This window comes from Siphateles boraxobius, unplaced genomic scaffold (assembly GCF_051911475.1).
Source record: "Siphateles boraxobius isolate OS27281-9 unplaced genomic scaffold, OSU_SipBor_1 130, whole genome shotgun sequence".
NCBI classification, from domain to species: Eukaryota; Metazoa; Chordata; class Actinopteri; order Cypriniformes; family Leuciscidae; genus Siphateles; species Siphateles boraxobius.
In genome coordinates, this window is record NW_027508734.1 from 32,138,574 (window position 1) to 32,153,484 (window position 14,911).

The 14,911-nt window shown below is 38.2% G+C and overlaps 1 protein-coding gene across 3 annotated transcripts in view; it reads left to right on the forward strand.

Annotated features, from left to right (window-relative positions):
- adamts18 (ADAM metallopeptidase with thrombospondin type 1 motif, 18) overlaps positions 1 to 14,911 on the forward strand; it is a 64,942-nt gene that overhangs the window by 10,944 nt on the left and 39,087 nt on the right. The window lies entirely within an intron of this gene.

The window sequence follows — 14,911 nt, forward strand, 5'->3', positions numbered from 1 at the left end:
GGGAGAACCAGAGTGGACAGTGAGACGTCTCTCGAGATGCAAACAGATCCACTTGCGCCTGGCCGAACACCCTCCATATCCGCTCCACCACCTTGGGGTGGAGCCTCCATTCCCCGGGCCCCAGCCCCTGCCTCGACATGATGTCTGCTCCTATATTCTGGGACCACAGGAGGATTTGGTGCGCTAGTTTGCAGAGTGGATGATTTATATAGGCGACCACCAATGTATTGTTTGTGCGGACAAGCACATGATGGCCCCTGAGGTCTGTGAGGAAATTCTTCAGAGCCAACATCTCCAGGCTGTTGATGTTCCTTGAGAGATGATAGTCCATCCACAGACCCTCAGTCGTGCGTCCTTCCAGGATTACTCCCCAGCCCGTGAGGGAGGCATCTCTCGTTAATATCTTGCAACAACAAGAAGCTCCAAACACAGGGCCGTAGGACAGGAACCAAGGTTTCGTCCACATAACAAGGCCGTAATCATCGCCACTAAACCTAATCATGCAAAAGGGGTTGCACCTCGGGAAAAACCCTTTGGTCCTGTGCCACCACTGCAAGGGTCTCATGTACAACAGGCCAAAAGGTATCACTTTGGACGCTGCTGCCATCAGAACCAACAGTCTCTGAAACTCATTAAAGACTGTAGGCACATCTGAAGACTGTAGAACCCAGTTTCCCTGCTGGAGGGGGGTACATGTTCTATGGCCCCTGTCTCCAGCAGAGTTTTCACTTCTTGATCCATTACCAGAACGTGCTCGGGGCCCACCACGGTGAACAAGACCCCCATAATCCTGGGCAGGCGAGACCCCAACTGTATTTGATAACCCTTTTCTATGGTCTGCAGGACCCAACGAGAATTGGCAGTAGCTTCCACGCTATAAAAAATTCTACTAGAGGTACCAGCCTCTCGAGACTGGCTTCTGGTTTTTGTTGCACAATCAGTCTGACACCCTGTAACGGAAAAAATAACGGTCCTCTGAGGGCACCGAAGGAGGGTAGCGGGAACCGTAAAATGAGGTGTTAACTTCGGGGGAGACTGCCCTCTTTGTCCTGACCCGTCGGGCGTCAGGTGCATTTCCCCGCAGCCTTCTTGGAAATAATGACGGTCTTCAGATCCGTCTTACCCCTTGAAGGCTACGGTTGAGAGCGCTTTCCCTGTCCCCAATATTTTTGAGGGGGAGCTCGGGAAGCTACACTCTGGTTTTGTGTGGCACGGTGTGAGGAGCTGGCTTTAGAAGTTTGGGGCTGCTCCCACTCAGCAGCCCCAGAGACATGGAGCGGCAGGGAGGTGTTTCTGGATTGCAGCCGCCTGTTTGGCTGCCTCCTGGAACCTCTCGACGACTGAATTAACAGCGTCACCGAAGAGGCCAGAAGGTGACAGGGGTGCATCCATAAGGAAGTTTTTATCTTTCTCCTTTATATTGCTCAGGTTGAGCCATAGATACATCCCGGTGTACACCAAGGGTGCCATAGAGCGGCCGATGGATTATTTCCCTTGAAAGGGAACTTTCTTTATGAATTTTGACAATGCAATGTTGAGAGAATGTGAAATGCCTTAGTATGATCATCAAATCGCAATGGCTGTGATGTAATTATTCAGACAGCGCATGAAAGGACAAAAACACAAAAAATTATGCCAAAATGCCTGTTTTGTCGAGTATCCTTGCAAGCAAAGTCTTAAATTAGTTAAATGAGGTCTTAAATGTAAAGAGTTGTGAGAAAATAGGATGTGTCAGATAAAGGAACTGCAGCCTAGTAAACCTGCTGTCTGTCATTAAGGATAATCAAAGTACAAAAGAAAATGAGAAAATCACTCACTGCTCTTGACTGAATAACTTTTGTAGCTTTAATAAGGATTAATCTATATTTAATTTATAATTTATGCAGTGAAGACTGTGAAGTGTTTGATAACTTCATTAAATTTCTGAATCCTACCTATTAGACCTACCTAAAAATCGCAAAGCATTTACAAGGTTACATGGTTCAAAAACAATGAAAACTATAGCTTTTTGTGCATTTTGACAGGACAGGTAAAAATCTGAACTGACGGCATCAGCCAAGAAGCTAAAGCTTTACTGCTAGAATTGTTTGCTGTGTGGTTAAAGGTGCAGTGTGTGATTTTTAGCGACATCTAGCGGTTCGGTTGCGAGTTGCACTAAGGGCTCAGCCCACTGCTCACCCCTCCCTTTCGAAGAAGCTACGGTGCCTGAAACTGGACAAACATATCGGTGTCTGAGACAGCAGAGAATAGCCAGAGTAAGCCAAGAGAGTGTAACATTGTCACTGTTTCTGTACCACAGTCCATTATAAACCACATCATGGATAAAGTACAAAGCCGTAGTCAGGTGAGGATCAAGGGTCTTAATATATAATATAATAATAGTAATCAAATTGTCTCACAAACGTAACCAGCACATTTCCCCCCACATTGCAAACCCATAATACAGCGAGGGAGAAGAAACATGAAACTATATTTTTTTTCTAACAGGGTAGTAAAAGTTTAGCTGGCTAAATATGAGCTGTTACTGTGGCTGAGCTGGTTAAAGCGCAAAGCCTTGTTTAAACTCGACGCGTCCTCATGAGCCCAAAGGTGCACGCGGCAAAAATGGCATGATTGTAACAGCACGCGCGCCTCCGCATCCCCTAGACACCATTTACTACACACAATAGGCTTTTTTTCTCTGATTTTGAACTCTTTCGCGATTGACTTAAAATGCTTCCAAGATTGACTTGTCGACCGCGATCGATGGGTTGGTAATTCCTGTAACGTTACTGTTTTACAGTCAATGACAAGAGTACTAATCAGCTGTCTCACGAACGTAACCAGCACATTTATCCCCACATAGCAAAGTCATAACACAGCGAGGGAGAAGAACTAAGTTACATGAAACAATCCAACTACATATTTTACACCACTGATAAGGGAAAAGTCACTACTCACAGTGTTTATGGCTAGCTTCTAGCTTTCTGCTGCTTCTCTTTCAAGGTAGTGACGAAACGCGCTCTGTAGCGCTGTTTGTTCGCTGTCGGCTACGGTAGAAACATGGCGTCACAATATGTCGACCTTCATAGAAGGGGGTTATGTAGATATAAATGTCTCATTGTAAGGTAATAAAAACATTACGGTTTATTAAGTAAGTTCTTTATACACCACTGAAAACATAGTTATGGATGTCATATTGCATTTCTGTTAATAGATACTCAAAATTTTTACACATTGCTCCTTTAAGTTATTTAAATTCTAATAGGTTACTTGACCTCCGCTGCCAATGATTTATATGTTAAGCTTTAGTTGAGAAAACAGTTATTTTGCAGAATTACTGGTCATTCCACACATTTACTGACTTAGAAACCATGCACATTTGCTGTTATTCTGCATCATAGTTACATTTTTCCAAAATCATAATTTTAATACGGTCTGTTACATTTAATCAGCTGCTGAGCCAGTCTAATGATATGATTTATTATCAGCATATGCAGAAGTGTCTGTCAGTAATGTGCTTTGGTCTCAGTGCTGTCATTATGTGTCGGCTTACAATACATTTTGTTGGTTTTGTGGCCAGTTGTCACCATATTCCTCTAAAATGCACACAACGATTGTGTGATGATGCAATTCTTTGTAATGATGATTTCCATTTTATTACCTTTTGTTTAATTTTGGTGATAACTCACATTGCATTTCTTGTCAAAGGTAACTCAGGCAGTACTATAGAAGAGGACACAGAAAGCTAGGCTAATTTTAGGCTGAGTTTACTTTTTTCCCGACGAGGGAAGGGGGTGAGAGGGCCAAGGTTTAAGAGTCACGGTTTTATATATATATATATATTAGTGGTGGTCCGTTCCCGGCGTTAACGTGCTGCGTTAACGTGAGACTCTTATCGGGCGATAAAAAAAATATCGCCGTTAATCTATTCTCAAAGTTGGGTTGGGATCATAAAATAGCTTTTTCGAATATCGTTATATTTTCGCGCAACTCCATGTGTAGCCTAGTATATTTGACATAATTGACGCCGCGGCTACTGTCACAGATCGCGCAGCAGGGTATTTGCCTGTCATGCACACAAGGTGTATACTTTTACATGTTACGTTGGGCGACGTTCCTCTCGTTACTTTATTTTAATGCAATTACATGTTGTTAAATTAGTTTATTCCAAGCGCTCTGTATCTATGTATGAGCATGAGCGATGCTCAATTTACAAATGAATAACTCTTTTGAGTCGATTCTGTTCAAAGACTTCATCAAACAGGTTGGCAGATCTGTCTAAATCGGTTCGCGAAGCAGTCTGAATTCAGATCTGTTCAGTTCCTCACGCACTGAATCGTCTAAAGCGCGTTCAATCACACTCGACACGGAGTCGTAACAGGAAGATTTAAGAACATCAAGAGCGTTGGATGAAGTGGCCGTGGATCTACAGTTAGTCTAGTGAAAGCAAATCTGAAAATGCATCGTATTTTTGCCAGCGATGAAGATATTTATTAGTTGAACATCTTCGTATGCTGTCTGTGAATGAATGATTCCACAGGACGATACATTCGATTTCTTTGGTAATACATTTTACAACCAAACAGATTATTATGCCACGATAGCACTACTAAAAAGTATGACATTATCCGTTTTTTGGACATATATTTATTTATAGGCTACAAAAAACGCTTCAGAGCGTCGGCTCTTTGGCAAAGGTTAACATGTTAAATAAGCTACCATTGTGTACAGTTTATGAAATGAACACCCGCCATGCCGCGTTAATGTGTGTATATTGCGCAGGGGCATAGTCACACGAATAGTTTACATTGATTGAAAACTAATTTGTTTAAAAAGGAGGAGGCTATTGCCAGTAAAGGCAGGTTCACATAAAATCATTATGATATATATATATATATATATATATATATATATATATATATATATATATATATATATATATATATATATATAATGTGATATATATATATATATATATATATATAATGTGATATATATATATATATATATATATATATATATATATATATATATATACATAAATATATACAGTATATAAACAAACTAATGTTTAGTTTATGATTGGTTATCTGTTGCAAACTTAACATGTAACAGTCTAGCACTGTATCATTTCAGACCTAATACTTACTTTTTAGCTCTGTGAAACCATGCTAGCCAAGTATTTCATAAACCAGGGTTAAAAGTAGGGGTTTAAAAAGATCTCAGATATCCCAGTGTTAAGCGCAGTTTGTGAGTTTGTGTAGGTATCCAATATACAAATGCACCTTAATTGCCCATTATTTTTCTGCCCACACAAACACAAACACACACTCTCACCCCTATGTAGCCAGTAGAGCTAATGCTCTGGTCAGATGTAACCCAGCAGTGGAATGCAGATGTGTTTTAAAGCTGGGTAATAAGCAGCTTTGGGTTTCTCACTGCTCCCTTCCAGCCTTTAACAGCATGTAAGCACTTACTCATCTAGATTATAATACCATGGTTGGAGGCTTTAAAAACACTCACAGTTTACACAAAGAGAAGCTAATTACGTTTCATAGAATCACAGAGACAGGCAATAAATTATTTCCCATACTTGCACTGAAGACTAGTCTAAGACAGATCACATGAAACCACACAAAATAGACGATCCCTGTGGTTAAATCATCCAAAGAGTACTGCTTTGAGTTTGAGGATCGTGGTTTATTAGTTAATTCTCAACATCTGATATTCCTTTGAATATGTGAAGACTCCGACTCAATGAGGGGAGTGAGAGTTAAAAGAGCTCCCATGGTTTCTGTGTTCGGTGTGAAAATGAAACGTGTTTATCTGGCAGCAGACAGTGGCCCTCTAATCTACATCTCTTACAAGTGTTTCTTGAAGGAGAGAAGAAGAGACTGCGGTTGAGTGTTTCCCTTCGCTCCCTCGAGTGTAATAGGCTTTAGTGGTTTTTTTGTAGAAGGCTGTAGTTAGGCACTCGTGTAATTATGTGATCACCTGTCACACATTATTACATTAAAACGCATTGCAGCTCCGTAATATCTTCTACAGCAGAAATTCCCAAACTTGTTTTTGTCTGCCACAGACTCCATGAGATTTTAAGTGAATATTTCAATCATTTAACAATACATTTAAACATTCACAAGCAGTTCCCTGATATTGATTAATGGTCACATGACAGGTAAACAATTGACAAAATAAAGAAATAATAAATAATAAATACTAATTTTGGTATTTTATTTTGATTGTTTTTCATTTAAAACTATGTATTATAATTATTCATTTTTTTGTTTAATTTATCCATGAATAATTTTTTTGTTAATGTTTTAATTTAATCATCTCATGAACCCCCTGCAGTTCCTTTATGATCACCAGTTCGTAAAACCCTGCTCAATAGAATCAGATTTAAATACTGTACCTGAATACTGATATTAATTTCCTTTTTTAGAATACAATAATAAAAAAAAGAAATTAAGAAGAAAAAAAGAAAATTGATGTTGTGATAATAGGATCCCTGCAGTTCTTCGGTTAGTTTCCTCTCTCATGTCTTCAGCCAGCTCCTTTCTTTCTGCATCACGTAAGACATAATGGCCAAAAAACAGATGGCCCCAGATGGAATCCATTTACCCCCATTATCGAAGCAAAGCACCTCCATCTGCTAACTGCTGGACTAAGTTGTTAGATATTTGACAGTAAAGTTTGTTATGTCTCTAAAACAAATGGAATACATGTGTGGTAATTGTGTGAGTTGGACTGTGGGGCGCTTGCAGAGGTCCTCCAGGATGTTGGTTAAACAAATGCTTGCGGGATGCCGTGTACGGGGAGGGCTTCACTACAGGAAGCTATCTCAAATAATGTGCTAACATGGTTTATTCAGAAAATGCCAGAATCTGCCAGCTTTTCTGAAAATTCCAGCTTTTGGAGCCAATCATCCCCACTCACTCTTAGGGCAAGTGAAAATTATTGAAAAGAAATTGTTAATTTTTTTCTTTCAGTGCGGTTTTAAATGCAAACCCACATGACAGCGTCAGGAGTTGTCCAGTTATTTTTGAAAGTAGTGTTTCATAATTTCTGCCGCACGTGGATCAATCGCATTGGCTTTCTGGTTGTGAGTAGTTTTAATGCAAAACTACACTGTAATTCCAATACACTAATAATAGGTTGATTCTGCGCTATTATCATCAAAAAAGAACCTTAACCCTGTTATTTAAAGAAAGCAAATTACATGCTGCCCTTCTTTGGTCGATTTGTATGTGCCAGACGTTAGCCTGTGTCTTTTGTATAGTCTGTTTGTACATTTGATGTTCTAAATGCTTGAATGCAGATTTCAGTTTTACAGTGGCGCTTACATCTATGACTTCTACATGAATCAAGTGAAACCCCCAGACACGGGCAGTGTGAATGAGAATGGATGTCCTGAGGCAGTGGAATGCACTTTTACATCCAATATGGTTATGCTCCACAGTGTGCATTACATTTTTACTAGTATTGGTATAAGTAGCAGTGGCTCAGAACTAGCGGTGTCCTGCTGGCCTGGAGCCGGTGTGAGAGAGTTTCAGACAGAACTGTCATATACAACCGTCAATGCATGCATTTTTACATTCATTAATTTTGTACATCCATTTTTATGCCTTGCAAAATTATTTGATTTTCAGTGAGGTATTCTACATTGTTGTCACAAATTTCTTCATTGCCACCTACCATTTTACAATTGCCACTAAAATAATGATATCTAGCTGGCTAACATAACTGAGGTTTTGACGAAATTGAGAAAAAAAAGAAAAAAAAACTTGTGATGTATGGTCTTTAAAGCATCAGTAAGTATTAGAATTTGAAACCATTAATGTTTTGCTTTTTTTTTTTGATAAAGTGCTCACAATATCTTGACCCCCCTTGCATATGTAGGGCTATATAGTAAAGGAAAAATTATTTGATTTTACATCACAGAAAATCAAATAATTTTGCAAGGCATAAAAATGGATGTACAAAATTAATGAATGTAAAAATGCATGCATTGACGGTTGTATATGACAGTTCTGTCTGAAACTCTCTCACACCGGCTCCAGGCCAGCAGGACACCGCTAGTTCTGAGCCACTACTACTTATACCAATACTAGTAAAAATGTAATGCACACCGTGGAGCATAACCATATTGGATGTAAAAGTGCATTCCACTGCCTCAGGACATCCATTCTCATTCACACTGCCCGTGTCTACAATGAATAAAGAAAACTTAAAGGGTTAGTTCATCCAAAAATTTTAATTCTGTCATCATTTGCTCACCCATATGTTGTTTCAAACCCATAAAAAATAACGCATGTTTCAAACCCATTGCTGCAATGAACCGATGTACTGATACTTGTGATCACCCTTTTTCCTGAGATCACATTTGTAGATGTTGGTAGAAAACAGCTCACATCAGTCGTCTCAGTTTTGTTGCCTTCAGTTTGTGGAAGAAAGCCATTAGCCGTGAAAGGAGAGGTCAGCATGGCTGGAGAGAGACGAGTGCCCTTGTTGCCCTTTGTTTAATGGTGGGAGCAGATGCCCCAGATCATTGCGGCAGCCTGCCACGGTCTACTGCTGTTTTAACAGCATGGGCTTTTGCGGGGACCGCCTCAGCCCTGGGTGTGGCCTGTGTTTACTTTGCCACCTGCGAGACGGGAGGGGTCGGGGCACAGGATCAAACACACAGGGGCATGAAGAACACAAGCGGGTTAAATCAGGGACTGAATTCACGGTTATACTGCAAGGATTTGCCTGCTCGTGGAGGGTGGGATTAGGTAGAATTCCAAAGCCAGACGGAATGTGAGAGTTTCAGCAGTTTGGGAGACAGAGGTTAAAGATCTAGTCTTAAAGAGGGAAGATGACCTCAGCTCGGTGATGAGAGCACCTCAAGTCATTCAGCAAGATGCTTTTCCTGTGACAACGACACCACAGATCTCTAAATATTATGTTCAAATTTGTGTCAAGCCAGTATTGATATTTTATTATATCTTCGTGGTTATGTAGGTAAAATAATCCTCTAACAATAACCTAGAAACGTATATATATATATATATATATATATATATATATATATATATATATATATAGAGAGAGAGAGAGAGAGAGAGAATAAGAGTATGCTGCCTTTTCAGAAGTTTGTCTCTTTGGGAATAATGGCTCTGCCAGACTGTACACGGTCCTGGCACTGATGGCTGGAGTACTATGACCAATTTTACAACCGCAACACTTCCCACTAGGCAAAGCCAGACCTGGTAGGAGATAACTTCGTGGTCATATTTTACATGACCATATATAGAGTATGTTTGTAAATATTGAACAGGAAAGAGACAAAAGTCGATAAATTAATAGAGATACACCTATTTTATCATTTATTCCACTCTAGCCTGTCTGCAAGAGCAGTAAAGGTGTCATTGATAAAAAAAATAAAAAAAATAACACGCCAATGTATTGTGTATTAACCTAAAGAACACAACTCTATACAAAATAAGCATTCTGTAACCTAAATAACCTAATGTAAATCAAATTAATCATATTATTCATATTAGAACAAACAGCATGATTGTGACATTTTTATACAATAACAACAACAACAACAACAACAACAACAGAAAATGATAATATTGAGTAACTCACATTTTACATCCAATATTGCCTTTATGCACAGTGGTGAATCCTCTTTTTTGAATGTATCGTTTAAATAAGTGGTTCTAAACCTTTTTTACTCTCCCCTCCTCTCCGAAACTTTTATATTAACAAAGACATTTGTATTCTAGTGTTATTACTTTTTGTTATCTTTCTGTAATAAATTTTTAAACAAAATAACTTCAAGATAGATTTAAAAATTCAGTGATCTTTTTTTGCAAACATACTTTGCAAATTTTTTACTACTTAAAATTACTTACTTTGCTCAGTTATACAGTAACTTAAACAAATAAGCACAAGTCAACCTGCCTTAACAAACAAGACCACAGGGAGATGCCAAAGGACTACATTTAGCTACTATATGGATCCATTCAGAATTATTAAACACACCAAAACACAAATGAAAAATAAAATGAATGTGTGGAAACTCAGCCATCTGAAGGTGGGTCGATGTCATCGGTGAACAGTTCCTCTGTCAGAACAAGCAATTGTGTTTGTCTGTGTTTGGAGCGTCTGATGCCCATGTGTACATAAACAAAGATCCTCACAAACTTCTCCAAAACATGCTTCTTCGAGAGCACCCATTATAAAACACTCACAGTACATTCATTTTGACAACAACGTGAATATATTGAACAGAATATACGATGGTATAGCGACCAGTGAGCTGAGAGGGCACATACACGGTCTACTTTGTTAATAAAAAAAAAAAAATGTTTTATGTATTAATAATAAAATTTATGAATTATATTAATATATTTAAATTCATTTTAAGTTATCTCGAGCCCCCTGGTTGAGAACCACTAGTTTAAATGAATATAATTATTACTCATTAAGTCCTTTTCACCACCTACTGGCAGAACAATGTAACCTGGAGAAAGTCAGTCGCTGCCCGTCACTGAATACTGACTGTTTTCTAAAAAAAAAAAGCTTTGTGCTCGCCTTTGACCCCACACCTCATTAATCAACTGCTTGTGAATATCGGACGTCCTCCACCTACCTCTAATCTAATTCAGCTCTAAAAGGTACATAAAACTCCACCAAGCAACACACACACACACACACACACACACACACACACACACACACACACACACACACACACACACACACACACACACACACACACACACACACACACACACACACACACACACACACACACACACACACACACAATATTATTTGGAAAATATTTAGTTCTAATATGTTACATCATTATTATTATTTTTTTTTTCATTTTTTATTTATTTTAATCAAGCAGGTTATTAAAATTGTATTATTATTATTAACTGAACAGCAAAAATAAAAAAACAGAAGAATTATCAAACAAATTATTTTTATATTCATCCAATTAATTTATTATTTATTTTAATCAAATTGAGTTATTTACTTGGTTAGTTTAATATATATATAAATTTACAATGTTTTTCTCTAAACTTTTCCAAGGACCCCTAGCACTCCCTTGTGTCCCCCTGTGGGTTACAATCAGTTTGTAAAACCCTGTTTTATAGTGTTTTATTTTCATTTTTTTTTTTTAGAAATTCAATGTTGCCTGTTTAATTTTTTGGGGGATTCTGTGTTTTAATACAAATTTATTATCAAAAACATGGGTATTCTACTGAAGCCCTGAACTTCAACGTAAAATAAAAATGTAAAAAATAGGTTAGAAAAAATTCTAAAATTACGAGATTAAAGTCTTAATATTTTGAGAATAAAGTCAAAATTACAAGATTACAGTCTTCCATATAAATGTCTTTTTTTTTTTAGTAAAGAAATGTGCTTGTGAAGTCGAATTGTCTCGGACATGGATCTAATAACAGTAGCTTTTTACTCTTATCTGGGCTTTCAACAAAAGGAAATTCTACAGGTGCAGAAAGGGTTTACGGTGAAGAGGGAGACAGTACAATTACTGTTAAGTGTTCTCGACCCAGATGGCGTTGCCTATAGACGAGCACCACAATTCTGGTCCAAACTTTATGTGGCACGTTGACTCGAAGCCTACGTGTCTTCGTGCTCATCTATAGGCAACGCCATCTGGGTTTAGAACACTTAACAGTACTGTCTCCTTCTTCACCGTAAACCCTTTCTTGATACATTTTAAGTGCATCATTCTTTATCGAATCATTTAGCCGGATCCTGTGATTTCCTCATATATAAAGCTGGCTAGCTCCATTCAGTCTGAAAGTGTTTAGTCTAGTCCAGTAAAGTCTATTCTGGCGCAGTATATTTTGTAACGTCCTAAAACAAATGGTAATGCCATGTTGGTAGATTAGCAACTGTAGAATCTCCTTTTGTTGAAAGCCCAGATAAAAGTAAAAAGCTATAATATGTTTAGATCCATTTCCGAGGCAGTTCGACTTCACGAGCGCATTTCTTTACTTACTAACAAAGAAGAAGAAGAACTTCTATGGAAGATTCTTGTAATTTTTAATTTATTCTCAAAATATTACGGCTTTACACTCATAATGTTTCGATTTCAATCTCGAAATATTATGACTTTAATCTCGAAATGCTACGAAACAGCTAAAACAGCTCTGGAGATGAAGTTCATGTGGAGTTTCCTCATATAGAGAGACACTGAACTGAAAACGCAAGAGTGTCATGCATGCTCTAGTATGTGTAGTAGATTCACACTGTGAAGCGCAGAGTATGCAGAATTCATATTTAAATAGCAGATGTTTGTGGTTTAATATTCACAGACACTAGTTCAAATCATGATTTGCCTACAGCCCTACATTTGATTTATTCTCATAAATTTAGCTGTGACATTTTATTTTTATGATGGGATTCCCTCCGCATTTTCCACATTGTGGAAATCACAATGTCCTACTAAATACAATGAAAAGATTCATCATGTTAAGCTAAAGAAAGGATTAAGCCTGAATGTGTAGTACATGTTTGTTTAATGAAGCTGACATATATTGCTTTTCCCACTGGCAGTACAGTTCTGAAAAGTGCTTCATTCTGAAATATTGCTATTTTTTTGCTAGAAACACTGACCCAAACCAAATAAATCTGAAGACACATGTGTATGACTTATAATGAAGCAATTAAGCTTTGACATGTTTTATTGGTAATGGCTAAATATGAGCATGTGTTGGCTTGCTGTAGATGTGTCCCAGGGCACCAATGCGTGTCACTATCATAGCAGAGACGATAAGCTTTGTGCTCGCCTTTGACCCCACACCTCATTAATCAACTGCTTGTGAATATCGGACGTCCTCCACCTACCTCTCATCTAATTCAGCTCTAAAAGATACTTAAAACTCCACCAAGCCACACACACACACACACACACACACACACACACACACACACACACACACACACACACACACACACACACACACACACACACACACACACACACACACACACACACACGTACGAGAGGAGACTGGGTTATGTAATTTCGATCTTTCAATTAATATTACTATTTTTCTGATAATCTGACTATGTTTGAAGTTGCTATAGTCTTTTCCTCCCTATTGTGAGGTAGGACTTTGCCTATCGGGAATTGATTGGATTGTTAGATCATTATTGTTTACTGTTGCTGTGATCTCGTGTGAGTGACAAGTTTTCCCACCCTTGTGCCAATAAACACGTTTTTAAAAGAAGAGAACTTTGTTTAAAATCACCCCCTTATTATGCTCATTCACTATTCCCCACATTACTCCACTATTATAGTCCACCTGAAGGAGTGAATAAAATCTAGGGAGTTAATTCAGGCACTTAGTGTTCCAGAAAGGCTGCTGCATTTGCATAGTTTGCAATAATTTGAAACTTAGTTAAACCTCAATTAAACAATTTAATAATCAATTAAAAAGGAATTCATACCTTTTTGGACCACCGGTTTGGTAAATGGATGAATGGATGATTTAGCAGCAGGCGCCATATTATGGCGAGACGCAGGAATTCATTCGGCACGATTCTCACGGTGCATTATGGGTATTCTCTAGCCGTTGAGAGTACATCATTTGTACATTCATTATTGAAGTGCATTATGGGATTGGATGAGTGCACTTGATAACTTCCACTATGGTTTTGGACAATACTACAAATGGATGTCCCCCCAAATAGTGCCGTATTTAAGGGAATAGGGGGCGATTTTGGACATAGCCCGAAGATGTTGCTGCAGAAGGTTGGGAACGTTACATTGATTAAATATTACAAGGGCACATGAATTCAAAAAAAGAAGTAATTTATAATAAATACTGCAATATACAAAAAAAAAACGGTCAATTTTTATTACATGGTAGCTTTAATATTAATCACACAGCATGGTACTGTACAGTAAGTTTCCTCACTTTAACTTCTCAGGTTTCCTTTTCCTGGGAGAAATGGAGTCAATTAGAGATTTTCAAGGAGCTCAGTGTAGTTGAGAGAGGATGTAGATAGTATAGTCTATCATACCTGTGATGCCTGGCTTGTGGCCATGCTAATCGTCACTGTAAAACAAGCTGCTGAAAAGTTATGCTGCATATGAACTTTCTGCTCTGCTCTCTGTACTGAAACATTTGATAAATGGGTAGCTCTTTAAGATGGCTTCAGAAGCCCCAGGCTGCTTTACATCCCGCCATGTCATCGTTTGTTTATTGTGTACTGACAGCTGTAACTATGGCGATGCCCGTTTTTTGTGACTCTGCAACAGCTGTTTTTTAACCACTGTTTCAGCTGGAGGGACCATGAATCCCCCACAACCAGGAATGTTAAAGTCGATGGTCTCCTTAAGGGCTTTTCTTTCCCTGACATCAAACTCACATAAATACCTCCATGTCTTTGATTTGATGTATTTTCAGTCCCACATCTGTGCGCTCTGATTTTAACTTGGTCTTGAGGGTTATCTCAAGGCTAACGTGTCCTTTTAGGAATATTCCTGGTTAACTAGAAGTTGACCTCCGTTGACAGCATCTGTTGCATGCTGTTGATTACCACTCAGAACAAACACAAATCAGCCCTCAGTTTGTCAAAACAAAACAATAAACATGATGACAGATGTGTCAACATGGTGATTACAATGGAAATATTTTGGGCAATTATTTTAAGTGCGCAACAGATGCTGTTGATAGAGCTCAACTTGGAAATGATGCACAATATATCGGTACTATATCAGTTATCAACCTATATTAGAGAACAATATTTTAAATATTGAATATATATCTTCCAAAATTAGATATTTATTTGTTCATGCTCATTGCCCCTATTTTTACATTTAGATTACCTTTGCCATCATCCAATGCTCACTTAAAGTTAATCAATAAAATCACTTACAAATAAACTG